General features: G+C 40.5%; 1 long non-coding RNA gene across 1 annotated transcript; it reads left to right on the forward strand.

The window, feature by feature from the left end:
- Nucleotides 1-4,976: 4,976 nt before the first annotated feature.
- LOC131819975 (uncharacterized) lies at nucleotides 4,977-5,826 on the forward strand. The gene is made up of 2 exons (XR_009349432.1): nucleotides 4,977-5,364; nucleotides 5,701-5,826. It is a non-coding gene; the product is annotated as an uncharacterized LOC131819975 (long non-coding RNA).
- Nucleotides 5,827-17,446: the final 11,620 nt, after the last annotated feature.

Below are 17,446 nucleotides of genomic sequence, written 5' to 3' on the forward strand. Positions count from 1 at the left end.
TGTATCTTTAGGGTAAATACCCAATAGTGCAATTGCTGGGTCATAGGGCAGTTCTATTTTCAACATTTTGAGGAACCTCCATGCTGTTTTCCAGAGTGGCTGCACCAGCTTGCATTCCCACCAACAGTGTAGGAGGGTTCCCCTTTCTCCGCATCCTCGCCAGCATCTGTCATTTCCTGACTTGTTGATTTTAGCCATTCTGACTGGTGTGAGGTGATATCTCATTGTGGTTTTGATTTGTATTTCCCTGATGCCGAGTGATATGGAGCACTTTTTCATGTGTCTGTTCGCCATCTGGATGTCTTCTTTGCAGAAATGTCTGTTCATGTCCTCTGCCCATTTCTTGATTGGATTATTTGTTCTTTGGGTGTTGAGTTTGCTAAGTTCTTTATAGATTCTGGACACTAGTCCTTTATCTGATATGTCGTTTGCAAATATCTTCTCCCATTCTGTCAGTTGTCTTTTGATTTTGTTAACTGTTTCCTTTGCTGTGCAAAAGCTTTTGATCTTGATGAAATCCCAGTAGTTCATTTTTTCCCTTGCTTCCCTTGCCTTTTGCGTTGTTCCTAGGAAGATGTTGCTGCGGCAGAGGTCGAAGAGGTTGCTGCCCGTGTTCTCCTCAAGGATTTTGATGGATTCCTTTCGTACATTGAGGTCCTTCATCCATTTTGAGTCTATTTTTGTGTGTGGTGTAAGGAAATGGTCCAATTTCATTTTTCTGCATGTGGCTGTCCAATTTTCCCAGCACCATTTATTGAAAAGGCTGTCTTTTTTCCATTGGACATTCTTTCCTGCTTTGTCGAAGATTAGTTGACCATAGATTTGAGGGTCTATTTCTGGGCTCTCTATTCTGTTCCATTGATCTATGTGTCTGTTTTTGTGCCAGTACCATGCTGTCTTGATGATGACAGCTTTGTAATAGAGCCTGAAGTCCGGAATTGTGATGCCACCAACGTTGGCTTTCTTTTTCAATATCCCTTTGGCTATTCGAGGTCTTTTCTGGTTCCATATAAATTTTAGCATTATTTGTTCCATTTCTTTGAAAAAGATGGATGGTACTTTGATAGGAATTGCATTAAATGTGTAGATTGCTTTAGGTAGCATAGACATTTTCACAATATTTATTCTTCCAATCCAGGAGCATGGCACATTTTTCCATTTCTTTGTGTCTTCCTCAATTTCTTTCATGAGTACTTTATAGTTTTCTGAGTATAGATTCTGTGTCTCTTTGGTTAGGTTTATTCCTAGGTATCTTATGGTTTTGGATGCAATTGTAAATGGGATTGACTCCTTAATATCTCTTTCTTCTGTCTTGCTGTCGGTGTAGAGAAATGCAACTGATTTCTGTGCATTGATTTTATATCCTGACACTTTACTGAATTCCTGTATAAGTTCTAGCAGTTTTGGAGTGGAGTCTTTTGGGTTTTCCACATATAGTATCATATCATCTGCAAAGAGTGATAATTTGACTTCTTCTTTGCCGATTTGGATGCCTTTAATTTCCTTTTGTTGTCTGATTGCTGAGGCTAGGACCTCTAGTACGATGTTGAATAGCAGTGGTGATAATGGACATCCCTGCCGTGTTCCTGACCTTAGCGGAAAAGCTTTCAGTTTTTCTCCATTGAGAATGATATTTGCGGTGGGTTTTTCATAGATGGCTTTGATGATATTGAGGTATGCGCCCTCTATCCCTACACTTTGAAGAGTTTTGATCAGGAAGGGATGTTGTACTTTGTCAAATGCTTTTTCAGCATCTATTGAGAGTATCATATGGTTCTTGTTCTTTCTTTTATTGATGTGTTGTATCACATTGACTGATTTGCGGATGTTGAACCAACCTTGCAGCCCTGGAATAAATCCCACTTGGTCGTGGTGAATAATCCTTTTAATGTACTGTTGAATCCTATTGGCTAGTATTTTGTTGAGTATTTTCGCATCTGTGTTCATCAAGGATATTGGTCTATAGCTCTCTTTTTTGGTGGGATCCTTGTCTGGTTTTGGGATCAAGGTGATGCTGGCCTCATAAAATGAGTTTGGAAGTTTTCCTTCCATTTCTATTTTTTGGAACAGTTTCAGGAGAATAGGAATTAGTTCTTCTTTAAATGTTTGGTAGAATTCCCCCGGGAAGCCGTCTGGCCCTGGGCTTTTGTTTGTTTGGAGATTTTTAATGACTGTTTCAATCTCCTTACTGGTTATGGGTCTGTTCAGGCTTTCTATTTCTTCCTGGCTCAGTTGTGGTAGTTTATATGTTTCTAGGAATGCATCCATTTCTTCCAGATTGTCAAATTTATTGCCGTAGAGTTGCTCATAGTATGTTCTTATAATAGTTTGTATTTCTTTGGTGTTAGTTGTGATCTCTCCTCTTTCATTCATGATTTTATTTATTTGGGTCCTTTCTCTTTTCTTTTTGATAAGTCGGGCCAGGGGTTTATCAATTTTATTAATTCTTTCAAAGAACCAGCTCCTAGTTTCGTTGATTTGTTCTATTGTTTTTTTGGTTTCTATTTCATTGATTTCTGCTCTGATCTTTATGATTTCTCTTCTCCTGCTGGGCTTAGGGTTTCTTTCTTGTTCTTTCTCCAGCTCCTTTAGGTGTAGGGTTAGGTTGTGTACCTGAGACCTTTCTTGTTTCTTGAGAAAGGCTTGTACTGCTATATATTTTCCTCTCAGGACTGCCTTTGTTGTGTCCCACAGATTTTGAACCGTTGTATTTTCATTATCATTTGTTTCCATGATTTTTTTCAATTCTTCTTTAATTTCCCGGTTGACCCATTCATTCTTTAGAAGGATACTGTTTAGTCTCCATGTATTTGGGTTCTTTCCAAACTTCCTTTTGTGGTTGAGTTCTAGCTTTAGAGCATTGTGGTCTGAAAATATGCAGGGAATGATCCCAATCTTTTGATACCGGTTGAGTCCTGATTTAGGACCGAGGATGTGATCTATTCTGGAGAATGTTCCATGTGCACTAGAGAAGAATGTGTATTCTGTTGCTTTGGGATGAAATGTTCTGAATATATCTGTGATGTCCATCTGGTCCAGTGTGTCGTTTAAGGCCTTTATTTCCTTGCTGATCTTTTGCTTGGATGACCTGTCCATTTCAGTGAGGGGAGTGTTAAAGTCCCCTACTATTATTGTATTATTGTTGATGTGTTTTTTTGATTTTGTTATTAATTGGTTTATATAGTTGGCTGCTCCCACATTGGGGGCATAGATATTTAAAATTGTTAAATCTTCTTGTTGGACAGACCCTTTGAGTATGATATAGTGTCCTTCCTCATCTCTTATTATAGTCTTTGGCTTAAAATCTAATTGATCTGATATAAGGATTGCCACTCCTGCTTTCTTCTGATGTCCATTAGCATGGTAAATTCTTTTCCACCCCCTCACTTTAAATCTGGAGGTGTCTTCGAGCTTAAAATGTGTTTCTTGGAGGCAACATATAGATGGGCTTTGTTTTTTTATCCATTCTGATACCCTGTGTCTTTTGACAGGGGCATTTAGCCCATTCACATTCAGGGTAACTATTGAGAGATATGAATTTAGTGCCATTGTATTGCCTGTAAGGTGACTGTTACTGTATATGGTCTCTGTTCCTTTCTGATCTACCACTTGTAGGCTCTCTCTTTGCTTAGAGGACCCCTTTCAATATTTCCTGTAGAGCTGGTTTGGTATTTGCAAATTCTTTCAGTTGTTGTTTGTCCTGGAAGCTTTTAATCTCTCCTTCTATTTTCAATGATAGCCTAGCTGGATATAGTATTCTTGGCTGCATGTTTTTCTCGTTTAGTGCTCTGAAAATATCATGCCAGCTCTTTCTGGCCTGCCAGGTCTCTGTGGATAAGTCAGCTGCCAATCTAATATTTTTACCATTGTATGTTACAGACTTCTTTTCCCGGGCTGCTTTTAGGATTTTCTCTTTGTCATTGAGACTTGTAAATTTTACTATTAGGTGACAGGGTGTGGGCCTATTCTTATTGATTTTGAGGGGCGTTCTCTGAACCTCCTGAATTTTGATGCTCGTTCCCTTTGCCATATTGGGGAAATTCTCCCCAATAATTCTCTCCAGTATACCTTCTGCTCCCCTCTCACTTTCTTCTTCTTCTGGAATCCCAATTATTCTAATGTTGTTTCGTCTTATGGTGTCACTTATCTCTCGAATTCTCCCCTCGTGGTCCAGTAGCTGTTTGTCCCTCTTTTGCTCAGCTTCTTTATTCTCTGTCATTTGGTCTTCTATATCACTAATTCTTTCTTCTGCCTCATTTATCCTAGCAGTTAGAGCCTCCATTTTTGATTGCACCTCATTAATAGCTTTTTTGATTTCACCTTGGTTAGATTTTAGTTCTTTTATTTCTCCAGAAAGGGCTTTTATATCTCTCGAGAGGGTTTCTCTAATATCTTCCATGCCTTTTTCGAGCCCGGCTAGAACCTTGAGAATTGTCATTCTGAACTCTAGATCTGACATATTACCGATGTCTGTATTGATTAGGTCCCTAGCCTTCGGTACTGCCTCTTGTTCTTTTTTTTGTGTTGAATTTTTATGTCTTGTCATTTTGTCCAGATAAGAGTAAATGAAGGGGCAAGTAAAATACTAAAAGGGTGGCAACAACCCCAGGAAAATATGCTTTAACCAAATTAGAAGAGATCCAAAATCGTGAGTGGGGAGAAAGGGGATAAAAAGAGGTTCAAAAAGGAAGAAAGAAAAAAAAACAGAAAAGAAAAAAAAAAAGAAAAGAAAAGAAAAGAATTTTTAAAAAAAGAAAACACCTAAGAAAAATGTAAAAAAGAAAAAATATATATATTAGATAAACTAGTAAAAAATCGTTAAAAAAGAAAAAGGTAACAGTTAAAAAAAAAAAAATTTTACCCGAAGGCGAGAAAAAAAAAAAAAATGAAAAAGAAAAAATCAAATTAACTGCAAGACTAAAAAAAATCCCAGGAAAAAAGCCATGAGTTCCGTGTTTGGCTTTCTCCTCCTCTGGAATTCTGCTGCTCTCCTTGGTATTGAAACCGCACTCCTTGGTAGGTGAACTTGGTCTCGGCTGGATTTCTTGTTGATCTTCTGGGGGAGGGGCCTGGTGTAGTGATTCTCAAGTGTCTTTGCCCCAGGCGGAATTACACCGCCCTTACCCGGGGCCGGGGTGAGTAATCCGCTCGGGTTTGCTTTCAGGAGCTTTTGTTCCCTGAGCGCTTTCGGTAGAGTTCCAGAGGACGGGAATACAAATGGCGGCCTCCTGGTCTCCGGCCCGGAGGAGCCGAGAGCCCAGGGCCGCACTCCTCAGTGCGCCCTCAGAGAACAGCGCCCAGTTACTCCCGTCTGCCTGACCTCCGGCCGCGCTCCGAGCTCACCGAGCCTGCGACCGGTTCAAGGTAACACCGAGCTGCGAGCTTACTGTCGGCTCTGTCTCTGTAGCCGGCTTTCCCGTTCCAATACCCGCAAGCTCTGCGACACTCAGACACCCCCGATCCTTCTGTGACCCTGCGGGACCTGAGGCCACGCTGACCCCGCGTGGGCTTCGCCCCAGTTTAGCCTCTGGAGCGATGTCCCTCAGCGGAACAGACTTTTAAAAGTCCTGATTTTGTGCGCGGTTGCTCCGCCGCTTGCCGGGAGCCGGCCCCTCCCCCCGGGGTCTATCTTCCCGTCGCTTTGGATTCACTTCTCCGCCGGTCCTACCTTTCAGAAAGTGGTTGTTTTTCTGTTTCCAGAATTGCTGTTCTTCTTCTCTTCGATCTGCCGATGGATTTTCAGGTGTTTGCAATCTTTAGATAAGCTATCTAGCTGATCTCCGGCTAGCTGAAGCAGTCTCAGCTTGCTACTTCTCCACCATCTTCTAATATTTCTAGGCCAAAAATTTTTAACGTTGTTTCGTCACCTTTAAAGTCTGTTATATAATTGAAGGTAGTAAGAGGGTTTTTGTTGTTGTTGTTGTTTAAAAGGTTTTTCCTCAAAAATCTTGCTTTGTAGGATTTGTTATAGCTAACATTATCCAACTGCCGCAGTTGCGAGGAAGATCCTTATTGGAAAAAAGAAACACTGATCAATAATGATCAATCTAGAAGGCTCGGGTAGCCAACTGAACCAACCACATTTGAGCTCCGTCCAGGATTTTTTGGAGGTCGCTCAATAAATAACACCTGCTTCCTGTCCTGAGTATGGAGACAAACCAGAACCAAACCCAGAAGTCAGACAGATGGAACTCGAAATATGATCTTTATTAATTATAAAGTGTATTGCAACATTTAGCCAGGGATCTGTAGCCAAATTGGCTTGCTAATATTCTACCTCCAAATTGGAAAGCCTCAGGCATTCGCAGAGTGGAACAGCCCATGGGCTGCAATTTACTTGCACAGCTGTGGATCAGAAAGGTCATTCCCTCACAGAATGCTCTTCTTCTAGACTCTTAGAGGATTCTTTATACCCAGATAGCTCATCCTTCAAAGAAAGCCAAATGTTGCCCTTTTCCACCTGAGACAAGGTGATCAGGATTTTTTTTTTTTCCTATTTCTTTGTTTTCTTTTTCTTTTTTTTCAGTTAACAGAAACGCTCCACTCTGCAGAAACAAAGTCCCCTAAAGTGTGCATTTTATTTTTAAGGAGTTCGAACTCAGATTTTATTCATTTTAAAGTTTTCGCAGTTGGATGGACCTCCAAAGCTATAACTGCTGAGTTAAAATGCCTTGTGCACAACCTAGGGAGAGAAAATAATAGGTAAAACATGGGAAGAGGACTCTAGAGGGTCCTGGCCAAAGCCAAAGAATGCTACTGATTCAGTTGGGCAATGTTCATTCAGTACAGTTTCAGACATTAGAGTTCCTCTGGAGAACAGCAGCTTTTATTCTTGTTTGGCACATATTTTAATTGGGGAGACACATGATGAACAGGGAAGACTAGATAAATTAAGATGTGGTCATTTAAGCTGTGAGGACCTAAAACAGGGCAACATGACAGTGGCTTCGCGAAGTGGGCAGGATTCTACCTTTTTTTTTTTTTTTTTTAAATTTTGAGATTTTATTTATTTATTGTCAGAGAGAGACAGAGAAAGAGAGAGAGAACAAAAGCACGGGGAGCGGCAGGCAGAGGGAGAAACAGGCTCCCCGCTGAGCAAGGACCCTGTTTTGGGACAAGATTCCAGGACTTTGGGATCATGACCTGAGATGAAGGCAAACGCTTAACTGACTGAGCCACCCAGGCGTCCCAGGGTTCTACTTTAGATGGGGTGGCCAGAGAGGGCCTACATGAGGGGAGAACTTTGAGCTGAGGCGTGGACAACAAGAAGGAAGCTGAAGAAGTTATAGGTTCTTCGGAGCCCCTCATAAGGGGCTCTCTGGGTTTTATACCAAGTGCAACGGGAAGTTGTTGAATAGTTTTAAGCAGGAAAGACACAGGATTTGGGTTACATTTTCCTGACTTCTCTGAAGAAAAGTGCAAACAACAGAAAAATCAAAAGTGAAATCAGGTAGACCAGGAAGGAAGCTACTGCCGTGGTCACAAGAGAAAGTGGTAGGTTGTACTGGGGATTAATGATGGTGATGGACCAAAGAGGGGAGAATGCTGTAAGTGAAGATAAACACTTCTTTTACTATAAACTTCAAGAGACCAAAGATTGGGGCAAGGAGAGTTATCCTTTCGTGATGACTTGAGTTCCTGTAAGTTTCAGGATATATAGCTAGCTAGCTGCTAGCTAGAGATACATAGATATAAATTATAGATAGAGATAGATATGGTTATTGCATGTCACACATTTTTATTTTCCAACCATACTCTAAACAACCTCACGTCTTCTCGTCAAAAATAAAGAATTATAGAATTTCTCCACCAGCAACTCCTTTTTATCCCCCTCTTGTGTTAACTTTTCCTCTTTATGGCTCCTTCCTCCAAACAATAAATGTGCTCTCATATCTTCCCTCCTAGAAATGCTATATATCTATACAAACATTCACAAACATACAAAAAAGAGCCACTAAAACAAAATCCCTCTTATCCCCAAATATTTTAAAATTTATTTCTCTATATATTCTGTGTCTCTTCTCATCCAAACTTTCTGAGAGAGCGGTTTATACTTCCTGCCATTTCTGTTTTTTTAGATTCCGTTCACCCTTTGACCCTCTATTACCTGATTTCAGGTTGTACCAGGGCATTGAAACTATTCTTGCTAAGCTAGAGCCACTGCATACTGCTGGTAAGTTGTGTATACACAACCTAGCCCTGGTTAAGAGTTCCTTGACCTTCATACTGCCAAATCCAATGAATGTTCATCTGTCTTCTGCTGGATGCTTCAGATTCACTGGACACTATTCATCATTTGTTCCCTCTCAAAAGCTCTGGCTTTGTGAAAGCTGGCCACCATTCCTAGAAAACTGGTTGAATTAACATTCTGGAGTACTTTGGAACTGTAATAAGGAATTAGGGTTATTTTCTATATGCTCCATGAATGTATCTGCAGGGTATATTTTAAGTGACCAAAGTAAGGGGGAGTAAAGTATGTATCGTTTTCATCTATGTGGTATGTTATCATTTGCTTTAAGAAAATGGAGGAGTAATGGACATTGGGTTATGGACATTGGGGAAGGTATGTGCTACGGTGAGTGCTGTGAAGTGTGTAAGCCTGATGATTCACAGACCTGTACCCTTTGGGCTAATAATACATTATATGTTAATTTTTTTTAAGTAAAAAAAAAAAAAAAGAAAAGAAAATGGAGGGATATGAATGTATATCTCTATATGTTTGCTAATAACAAAACAAAAATGAAAAGACAAACCAAAACTTCAAAAAAAAGTTATACATTGGGGAGAGAGAATAAAGTGAAGAAAATGAGGAGAAACTAGATTTCACTGAATATACCATGTTTTTAGATTTGACTTTGGAACCATGGAAGTGTTTTGCCTAATTATAAAGCAAAGATAATTTTTAAAAAGAAACAGTAAAAAAAAAACCCTAAACTCAAAATGAACAAATGAGCCTAACTGTGAATCAATCCAGTGGCATAAAGAGAAGGAATATTTCAAATGACAACAAATACAGTAATCTGGTATAAATACTTAGTGAGATATAATCTAAAGACAAAAAGAACTAAAGAAAAAAAACAGAACTATTTTCAGAAGTCATAATTGTTAGTGATGATATTTGGCATTTTTATTTTGAAATTATAATAAATATATATAATAAAAATAATTATTTTAACACTGTTGCAAACCAAGACTTTCAGCATAAGGCAAAATCAATACAAATACATATTCAAATGACTTAACTACAAGTGCTTTGATTTTTTTTTTTTAAAGGATTTTTATTTATTTATTTGACAGAGAGATCACAAGTAGGCAGAGAGGCAGGCGGGGAGTGGGGGGAAGCAGACTCCCTGCTGAACAGAGAGCCCGATGCGGGGCTCCGTCCCAGGACCCCGAGATCATGACTTGAGCTGAGGACAGAGGCTTTAACCCACTGAGCCACCCAGGTGCCCCTGATCTTATTTTTGAATTGGGAACATTGGTATGAACTTATGAAATATTTTGTCTAAAAATACATATTGCTTGGCTCTTTGGAGGAAAAAATTCTAGAAATAATTAGCACTGTAATAGCAATGAGCACCTTTGGCTCCCAAACTGCAGTCTCTGGTTACCATGTCGCATTAAAGAAACTCAAACATTTTTGAGAAATAACTGATTCCAGATCTGGAGTAAGAAATGTGTAAGATAGATTGTGAGTCATCTTGTCATACCAGAAAGCAAGGAAGCTAGCAATTGCTCCTGGAATTATTTCAGAAAGCTCAAGGATGAATTTAAAGAAACTCCTATAGGCCAAAGATGGGATAATTTGTATATCAACAAAATACTTGCAATAGATTGAAATACACAAAAATACTTAAATTAATGACTTTATGACAATACTTTGAAAACATTCCTTATTTGATCACATTAGATGCTAGGGAACCAACTTATATTGAAATCTGCTAAATAAAAAGAAAGAGTGATGCATTTATCCTGCCTTTCTTATATGACTATTCCTCCAGATAACCAAATAGATGATATGGGAAAGTTTCTCTTTATAAAAGTAATCCCATTAACAAATGAAAATGGGATGCATGAAAAGAATGATGGGATTCTAATACTATTATATTGTAATTTCCAATCAAATAATGGAGCTAGATGAGAATCATCAATGGCTGCTCTATCATCCAAACAAAGATACCGGAAGTGCACAGTACCTCCTGTGAAGGTATTCTTGCCAAAAAATGGAACCTAAATTGGTCAAGCCCTGCCTCTAGATCTAAATTACCAATATACAGGAAGTGCAGTAGATATACAAGAATATATTCAATGACACATGGAGATGTTCAGCAAAGTCCAGAATGTGGGAAATTCTAAAGGCCCAGTTTCTTCAATAAATAACTAGCCAACAAAAGTAAAAGGCTGGGGTGGGGTGGGGGACTGTCGGTTAAAAGAGATCTAAGAAACACATTAACTAACTGCATTGTGCAGATCTTCTCTGGCTCCTTCTTCAACCAAAAAATTATGAGATAATTAGGAAAATTTGGATACTAAAATTTTAATGATATTATGGAATTGTTACCTTTTTTGCTGAGATAATGATATTGTTAATGATATTTTTTCAAAAGAGCTCTTATCTTCTGGAGATGTCTACTGAAATATTTGCTAATGAATCAGTATGAGACCTACTTTGTTTCCAAAATAATACAGTTTAGTTGGCAGGAGGGAGTGGGCAGAGATATAAGTATAATAGTATTGAAAAAAAATAAGTAAAATAAGACTGGTCATGAGTTGACCATTGCTGATGGCTCTATGGGAAATCATTATACTATTCTTTCTACTCCTTGTGTTTTAAGTTTTACATAATAAAAAGCAAAACAAGTGAATAAAAATCCTTGGCTCCTGAAGCACTGAACTCACCAGTTCTCTTCTACCTCTCTGACCATTTCCTTTTCCCTCTTTTTGCATGCTCCTTCTTTGCCCGTCCCATAAAATTTGGTGTTTCATTTTCAGCTCGTTGCTCTTCTAGCCCTATCTACTCCCCTTGAGCGATTTCATTCAGGAATCTCATGGCTTTGACTACTACCTATCAAGTTATGAGAGGGGTTCCAGACCCTCTGTCTCTGGCCCAGAGCTCTCTCTGATCTTCCAATTCCCACATCCATCCATCTAATGCTTATACTCTCCCAGAAATCTCGCATATCTTTTACTTGCTACATAATCCCAAACTGATCACCATCCTCACCCCAAATATGCCCTTGACTCTAGAGTATCTGCAGCTGTCAATGGCACCACTCAGAGTCACCCAAACTCGAAATCTGGGCTTCTGTTCTTGTGCTTTCTATCTCATCTCCCATATCATCAGGCACTGTTGATTTTCTCTCCTGTATATTTCCTGAGTCTATTACTCATTTGTTTATTCAGTGAGGGTTTATTGAGCCCTATCCCATGCCAGGCACTAGTCTAGGTGTTGGAAATATAAAATTAAACAAAACAGACAAAATCTCTGCTCTCACAGAGTTTATATTTTAGTTCTAGATTTGACTTTAGATGTTCCTTTTCTCTTTCCTAAATTAGTGATACAGCCTCCTAAGTAGTGTCCAGCCTAGGCTCCTTCAGGAACATCCTACACAATCGTGGTTCTCAAAATGTGGTTTCTGCAGCCACAGAAGATCTCCTGGAACTTGCTAGGAATGCAAATCCTCAGGTCTCATACCAGGCCTCCTGAGTGAGACACTCAGGGAGTGGGGCCCAGAAATCTGTTTTAAAGGCCCTTAGGGTGATCCTGACGCACATGCTAACATTTGAAATCCACTCTTCCTACAAAACCATCGGAGAGATTTGTCTAGAATGCAAGTCTGACCATGCTGTCTCCCATTTAAGACCTTGCAAAAGAATTGTGCTGAATGCAGGAAAGAGCCCAAACTCCGTGGAAAGATACACAGGGCTCTTCATGATTGGCTCCAGCCTGCCCCATCTCAACCATCAACTGAACACACCGTCTTCTCTTTGGGCTTAATTCTGGCCTGACTTCCTCTAAGATTTCCCTCGTTGTTATCTCCCACCCAGTCAAAAGCTTTACTTGTGTGTGTTTATAATCCTGCATCTTTGGTCATCATTTTATATAGCACATATAAGCAGAAGAATGTGTCCAGGGCTCTGGAACCAGATAAGTAGTGTGAGTTTGGGCAAGAAACTCATGGTCTTCACTTCTCCATCTACAAAATGGATTAATAGGCCCTAAATCTTAAGATTGTGAGAATTGTGTATAGTGCTGGCTGGCACTTGGTAAGAGCTCTGTGTTACCTATTTTAATAAATTACCTTTAAATTCTTTTTTTTTTTTAAGATTTAAAGATTTTATTTATTTATTTTGACAGAGAGGCAGCATAGATGAGTGGGGGGATGGGCAGAGGGAGAAGGAGAGAGACTACCAAGCAGACTCGTGCTGAGTGTGGAGCCCTATGTGGGGCTCGATCCCACGACCCTGATGAGATCATGACCTGCGCAAAATCAAGAGTCAGTTGCTTAACCGATTGAGCCACCCCAGGGGCCCCATGATTTATCTTTGTGCGTGCATCTCCTCACTAGATTATGAACTGCTTGAGGGCAAGTGCCTGGGTGTTATTCAGCGATGTGTTCAAAACACCTAGCATAGGCTCTGCCACAAAACAGGTGCTTAACACATATTTGTAAATAAGTTAATTTCCCAGATATTCATTTCAATTCAGTTAGAAGATTCAATGAGTGGGTTCTGTTTCAGTCTCTGTTGTTAAGTGATCATTATTTTGTTTATGGTGAAACGTTTATTAATAGAGAGTACACTGAATTAAATCTGAAAAGTATGACAAATAAATGTTATAATTTACTCGACTTTACTCCATATAGGTTTTTAAAATGTCAATAATGCTAATTGTGTGGAACAATCTCGCTACCATTTTATTCTTTTGACCAAATTGCTTTCACACATTTAAGTGGTCCTTTTCCTAACAAGGAAATGTGTATAAATGATAAAAGATTATTGGCTGCTGAGTTTTACCACTACTTTCACAGTAGTGGGAATCCAGCCTGAATAAGCCCTAAATGTGTTTGTTTTCCCTGCTCAAGTTTTCTGAAGCCTGTTGTTCTTCCAGTCTTTCCAAGTCCTATGCTTTGCCATTCCCAATTCTGCAGATCTGAATGAGATATAAGCTTTTCAGGCCAGAGAGATCCTGTGCCTTTGCAATATTCTACCTTGAGAAACTCTTCCCAGACCAAAAGCAGCAAGATATGGTTGATTTTCTAGGTCATTCTCAATATTAGCATAAAGGAAAAAAATATTGTACGAAGTCCCAGAAAAAATGCAGCAATGGAGTTTTCTGACAGTGTAACCAGATTTTCATCAAAGATAAAACATTCTTCTTTCCCGGGAAGTAGAGGCTACCCTGACCCTTTCCATGACTCCTCGGGGAAATCAACTATTATGAGTATATGCTCGGCCACAAGAATTCTTGGGTAAGGTATGTCTTATCGTCTTCTCAGTTCTTCTCACTGAGTCTGGGCACTGCAGTCAGCCTTAGACCTCAAGCCTCCTTGACCCTGTGGCTCCTCAAATTATAGAGAAAGAAACTTCTTTCCCCATATCCTCTATTACTTCCCGGACACACATGATTCAACGCTGGCTAACCCTCAGAGGGAGGGAAATACACAGTTTGGGATAGGTCTTAAGGTGTTGTCCCTTTTGTTTGTCATCTCTTCTGGGTTAGAATATCTGGCATCAAGCCCAGAAAGGCAGGATTTACTTCCACTTCTCTGAAGCTGTTTCCCCTAGGTAGGGACCCTGTTCAGTAAGCAAATGTGCTTTGGCTCCGTTTGCCTTAAAGGGACCTAGACTGAAGCCCTCCATCACACAGGTTTCTCCCTTGTGTACTTGTATTAATGTGTTCCTTCCTCTCTCCAGTCCTCTCCCAGAAAACGTCTCCGTTCCGAGTAGTGTTTTCAATGGACAAAAATGAATCCTCGTCAATCTTTAACCTTGTGTTGTAGTGCTTGGATATTTTCACGTTCAGCTTACTCGTTCATGTTTGTTCAATGAGTACTCCCTGAGAATCTACCAGGCCCTCTCACAGGTCAATGAGCAATACAGAACTCTTGGTGTCATGGAGGGGTCATCCTCACAGATGCTGCAAATGTCCTGTGAGTTGGCTTCACGTTGGCAGCATGTTGGTGCGTAAGAAAAGGCATAACGTATCAGACCAGCAGACCAGCGCATGCGGATTTCCTGTTCTCAAAGCTCTCATCAGTACCCTGTGGGGCCATTTTTCTCATAGATAAGCTGCATGCTTTACTTCTTATATTCCCAGAAACACTGGGCTTAACTGCAGGTGTTGTGGGAATACATTTAAGAAATTTTAAGAAAGACCCGAAGGGAAATGACTCATTTTGCAGAAACCCATGTCAGGTAGTGTATCTGGAATGATCCTTTTTATTAGCTGGGAGTTCAAACACAACTGCCTCACTTTTATTTATTCAATTTATTGCCAGAGGACCCACCTGCCCTCTGTGACAGGAAGTTCATTTCTTTCCCAAGGCCTCCCCCCAGCACCTTACTTAGGCAGGAACACGAAGGACTTGCTCAGTTCAAAGGAGACGGCCCCCGCTGTGAAAAGCCAGGAAGGAGAAAACCGGAAAGTGCGACTCGTCTACTCATGCCAGGGCTTGGGTCTCTGCCACGGGAGGTCACAGGTGAGTCCTGCACATTCCCACGTCAGGAAACTTGTTCACGGTTGCTACGATATGCCTATTGATTCAGCTCCTCTCTTTCCATCACCCAGCAGTGCCCCTGCCTGAGCTCCGAGGCCACGTCTCTTAGATCACACAAACTCAGCCATTTCCCCCAATGCTGACTTAGCACAGTACCATGTGGGCTGTGGTTGGGTAGCCTCAGCCTGCTGTCACACTGGAAAAAAATCTTCCCCAAGAAGCCTTGTTCAGTCTTCTGTGCCATCTTCCCTGCCATGGGACCCTTGCAGCACATCCCAGCAAGGGCTCTCCCCGTTGCTCACAAAAGAGAGAGACAGGTGTGTTAAACAACAAAAACATGTGCATTTTATACACCAACTCTCACAGGCAAGGATTGCCTGTTTGCCTTAAATTTCCATAACTTGGAGGGTCTTGGGAAGCATTCGTTACCATGAAGCAATATCCTCCGGGGTACTGTTCTTGGCCATACAGCAGAAGGGGCACCCCATTACAACACTAACTTTTCATAAAGAAGTCTGCTTCTAGGATGATGGCTCCTGAGAGGGTCCCAGGGCCCCAGATGGCACATTGAGCCCCACTGCTAAGCCCTTCTCTCTCACTGCTCCTCAACCAAACCTCATATTCCCATTAAACTGGACTCTTCTTCATCCCCAGAACAGGTTGGGACTTGGGACTCAGAAGTTACTTCGTGTTATGGCCTATCTCTTTACTCTCCAAGGACAGGGACTTTGTCTCCTCGGGCTCTGTACTAAACTTTGAACACCACAGGACACAACACCAAATATTTGTCTTTCCTCCTTGTGACAGTATTTGGAAAGTCTTAAATTCTTTAAATTATTTTTTTAAAAAGTTTAGGCACACTAAGAAATTCTAAAGTAGAAATATATAGAGTGACCAGCGAGAGATACTTGCTTTTTTTTTTCCCCTATTCTCCAGGGACAGATAGTTTAAAATTGTGACTGTGGCACAGATTCTTAAAAATTACGAGCATTTTTAATTATAAAAGAGATACAGGCCCATGATCTTAAAAACTGAAAACTCTCCAATTATACGGCAGAATAAATAAGAAAATAAAATCTCCCTAAGTCCCCCTTTTCGGACTAAACTGCTCTTGAAAGTTTAATATTTTAACACCTCCAGAAAGGTTTCTAAGCCTAGAAGCTTTTTGTGTTTTGGTTTTGTTTTTGAATGGTTTCCTGGTACACTGCACTGTGACCCTGACCTCCCCCAGTTCAGGTGTTACTAGACTTCTGTCTTTGACCTTGTTACCCATTCTTCTTTTCCCACTCCAGCCAATCTCATTTTTTAGACACCACCTACTCCTGTCCCTCTTTTTGACTCTAACAGGGCATTTATCTGGGATTTCTGTTCTTTCTCCAAATACCTTCACGCCCAGAGAATTTGTCCATTCCTTCCTGTTTCTATCCCCAGTGACTCCCCTAACCTTCAGACTCCAGAACCCCATATTTAGAACATGGAGACTGCTGACCTGTATTGATGTGTAGTTTTTTTATATTTTATTTGCCAAAATCAGCATTTAAGGAAAGGATCCTATCTCATTCATCTCCTTATCCCTGGCACATGTGTAGGCATTGTGTTTTCAATGAACATTTATTAGTGATGAATTTGTATATTCATGCTGTGTTACTATTAGCATGCATATTTGGGAGTAGACTGTGAATAGTAATTGAATTCTCAGCGGCCCAAGGTTACTACATTCATATTTTATAGTATAATAGATAGAAATGTATCTTGATGGATAATAATAACAATACTATTTATAGAGTGCCAACCATATACCTGGCTTCCTGTTAAATACTTGATGTGCGGCATGGTTGTTAATCCCCATGAAACTTTACCTGGCGAATACGATAGTTATCCCTAACATTTAAGGTTGAGTGATTTGCCTAAGACTACACAACGTGAAAGAGAGCAGGACTCACACCTAAGCATTCCGGCACCAGAGCACACGTCCCTAACCACTTCGCTATAAAGTGCTTTTTGTCTCAACAATGGTTTCAGATGTGTGGTCCACCCTTAGTGCCTCCTTTCCATCATCATTTGGTTTTTCCTTCTAAAATTGGGGGTCCCCAATAACCCCCCTTTTCTTACCAGTTCTGGTGGCCTTATGCAGTTTGACTTCAAGGTTAACATGTAAGAGCGTAAAGTCATACCACCTTAAAAAAAAGTCCTCTTCCTCACTTATTTCTGTTTAATGGTACCTATGACCACTCACCTAGGGAACATCTTGGTCATTTTCCTCTTTCCTGCCTTGGAGTCCCCTCATTTGCTTCTCCCACAAATTCTACTATTGAATCTTAAAAAAAATAAAAAATAAAAAAAATTCATTTATTTATTTTAGAAAGAGAAGGAGAGAGAGCAGGCACATGCACATGCACAAGGGCAAACATGGGGTAGGGGCGGGGAGAGGGAGGGGTTAGGGAAGGGGGAGAGGCAGAGGGAAAAATCTCAAGCAGAGTTTCCCCAACCCCCAGTGTGGAGTGCAGAGCCCACTCTGGGCTTGATGTCATGCCCCTGAGATCCTCACCTGGCCAAAACCAAGAGTCAGGCACAACCAACAAAGTCACCCAGGCACCCCTACTGCTGAATCTTTAAACTTGCTTCTCCCTTTCTGGTCCTACCATCTCATGGCTTCTCAACTGCACTTGCACAGCCTTCTGATTGTTTTAGAACAATCCCTTCCGACCCTCCCAACCCCCACGCCT

This window comes from Mustela lutreola, chromosome 1, assembly GCF_030435805.1.
Source record: "Mustela lutreola isolate mMusLut2 chromosome 1, mMusLut2.pri, whole genome shotgun sequence".
In the NCBI taxonomy this organism is placed as follows: Eukaryota; Metazoa; Chordata; class Mammalia; order Carnivora; family Mustelidae; genus Mustela; species Mustela lutreola.